Source organism: Chionomys nivalis, chromosome 17, assembly GCF_950005125.1.
Source record: "Chionomys nivalis chromosome 17, mChiNiv1.1, whole genome shotgun sequence".
Taxonomy (NCBI): Eukaryota; Metazoa; Chordata; class Mammalia; order Rodentia; family Cricetidae; genus Chionomys; species Chionomys nivalis.
Genome location: NC_080102.1, coordinates 48,555,951 through 48,559,027, shown reverse-complemented (window position 1 = coordinate 48,559,027; position 3,077 = coordinate 48,555,951). Strand labels below are relative to the sequence as shown.

General features: G+C 39.4%; 1 long non-coding RNA gene across 1 annotated transcript; it reads right to left on the bottom strand.

Moving 5' to 3' along the window:
• Positions 1-711: 711 nt before the first annotated feature.
• LOC130889141 (uncharacterized) lies at positions 712-2,843 on the bottom strand. Its single transcript, XR_009058494.1, has 3 exons — positions 2,748-2,843; positions 975-1,061; positions 712-810 (listed from the first exon to the last, which is right to left on the bottom strand). It is a non-coding gene; the product is annotated as an uncharacterized LOC130889141 (long non-coding RNA).
• Between the last annotated feature and the right edge of the window lie 234 nt (positions 2,844-3,077).

Here is a 3,077-nt window from a genome sequence, read left to right as displayed (position 1 = left end):
GATTGCTCCCACAGTCACTAGCATCGAGAGCTACACTTCAAGATAAGTGATGTGTACCAGGTAGCCCTGGTATTCTAATATATTGGCAAGGTGTGTGTCAGAAATAAAATACTTCTACATTGCACATGTTTCAACTACAAATGCCTTTGGTTTGTCTTTCTACAATGGTCTTCACTTGAGCAAGATACCATCCTCACTTTATTTCTATACTAATTATTTCTGTCCCTGTAGCTCTGGACATACTTTAGATTTTCTTTTCCAGGTTGCGAATGAGAGAGACACACATATTTATATGGCACTTCCTTTGACAAATTGAAATCTAACCTTCTTTTAAGATACACAACAAAGACTGGGATCCATAGCTGAATACTTGACATAGAATGAACAACAATGGTCACAGTTCCCAGGGAACTGTCCGTGATGAAATATTAAGCACTATTTATGATCACAAGTCAACTGCTGAATGTCCCCCAGCTGTGCGCTCCCAGTACCTGTTCCAGATGTGCTCTTTCCAGGAGCTGCAGTGGTGGCTGCTTCTGTTCTTCCTCTTGTTTCTATGGGAAGGGGAATGGAAGTCAATATGCACAGAAAGATCCACTAATCTTTAAACAGATTGTATCATTCCATACTGAGATTCTATAGATCCTCTCTAAATCCCCAGGCAAAATCATGTGCTGTTCCTTCTACAGCCCCTAAGAGCCCTTGTCTGACCTGCTGCTGTAACAGTGCTGGCAGGTTCAGTGCCTGATGTTCCAGGTGAGCTTCCTTTGCCAGCTACTGTAGAGGTTTCCACAGATCCCTCTGTTGAACCTGGCAAACAAGAACAGTGGATAAAACTGTGCTATGACATCTGAAGGGCATGTAGAAAATGCAACCATACTTTCAATGACCTATATTTTTATCATCTTTACAGCAGACTTCAAGTAACCTTAGCAGTCTCCATTTATAATATCCAAGTACATGTTAAGAATTACCTGAGGTACCTGGACTTGTGGTTCTAGTTGCTTGTCCTCTGGGTGTGCTGCCCTCCTCATCAGTGGATATTTGTCTAGTTGTAACTCCTATGTCAATTGATAAGGAAATAACAATTTTAAATGTGTTGGACAAATATACATTTGTTGCCACATTCCCCTCTGTCAGAGAGATTGTTCCTGGTGATTGCATAATATATAATGCATCCAAGAACCAAACAAGCATTTAGCTCCAGCTGCGCTCAAAAACATGTGCTAGGGGCTGTTCTAACATTCCCAAGCTGTAAAAGACTGATTCTTTAAAATACCTTAAGTGAGAAGAGAGAAGGGAACACTGTCATGCTACAACACAAATCTACAAACAGCAGACAAACAAGAGCTCCTCGTGGTAGATGATTGTTTACAAGAGCATGAGCTCTTGTTTTGCAGCTCAGCAACCAATATTCAGCAGAACACACAGACTGACTCCTCGGGTTTAGAACATAGTGACTACACAAAATTATGTGAATAGAGGAGTGGTGGTGTGGAATGAGCCTGGAGAACAGCACAAGCATGATCAAAGCACATTGTATGGAATTCTCAAAATATTGCAAGAAATTTTATGAATAAAATTCTTGAGATTAAAGAGATATTAAGGTGGCTTTGAACACATCCTGCCCTTTTAGAGGATTTGAGTTTGGTACAGTTCCCATGTCAGGGTTACTCACAACCATCTCTAACACTAGTTATAAGAAATTTCCACGTATCTGGCCTCACTGGCAATACACTAACAGTCATTCACCCATCCACACCACACAGATGCATTATTTAAAGAATAGGAAAAAAATCCTTAAAATTACTTTTGATAGAGCTGTGATTACAATGAATCTGCCCTGGATTCTCCACAAGTGGCCCCAAATTTCTCTATTAGATTGTTCTATCCAAGTAGAATTGCATGTAATATACTCATCATATTGCAAGCCTCATATGTTCTTTTCCTTCTAAATAAAATTGTATTTATTTGTGAATAGTTTTTCTTAATATTCATAACAAGGCACGTGGGCTGATCTAAAGCTATTTTGAAGCTTTTTTAAAACATAATTTATTTTCTTTTATTTTTTTTTAAAAGAAAACAAACTATCTTCTTTCATTTTACATACCAATCCCAGTTCCCACTGCCTCCCTTCCTCCTGTTCCCTCCACCTACCCTCCCCACCCCATCCACTTCTCAGAGAGAGTAAGACACACTGCTTTAGGAAAGGTCAAAGGAAGCCTCATAAGTTTTAAGGAATCCTCAAATCATCATGGTCATAAGCACACTGAAAGCAGGTCATAGCCACATCAAACAACTAAAACTCTTGCTACTAATGTAGCAGATGAATAGCTCTGATCCATAACCATCCCTTGCCATTCTTCATCAATCTCGACACACAGAAAAGAGACTCTGTTAACACACTTTAATCAGACTCCTTTCTTTCCCATTTTCCCAGACTGTTGCTAACAGAAGCCATGCTTTGTCTAGCTTCTCTTCTTTGAATTGGATTGGTGGAGTTTACTAACACACTTATGGTTCCTAGATCAAAGAAGAGGTTGGAAGTTTTGAGGATACTTATGGTCCTCCTATCACTAATATAAATATTTATGCAAATTGTATTAATTAAAACCCAGCACTATCATTCTGGCTCTCCTAAGCCCTTCACTCTAATCCGGATTGAGTCTGTTGGTTCAAGAGAGCACACTGTTGACAGGACTTTGAGGGTAGAAGCTAAGTCATCACCCCAGTGAATGAAATCTCACCAGAACTTGTGGCTCCAGTGCCTTTTTCTCCAGGAGTGCTGACACCCGCTGCTACAGAGGTTGATGCAGATGATGCCCTGGTTGAGCCTAATACTGATTAGAGGGGAAAAGTCAGCTTAAGACAATGTGAAGTTAGATGTCTTATTAAAGTGCTAAGATTCCTTCTTCATTAAAAACAATGAAAGTATCTGCCTTCCAAACATCACTGCGTGGTGATACTCTTGATCTCATTAAATTCCTTAATTCTGACTATGTATTTTTTCATTAGAATAGTCTTCCCTTCAAAATTAGACTTAATATTCGGCATCTAATGATCTTGTCTTTCGCCAT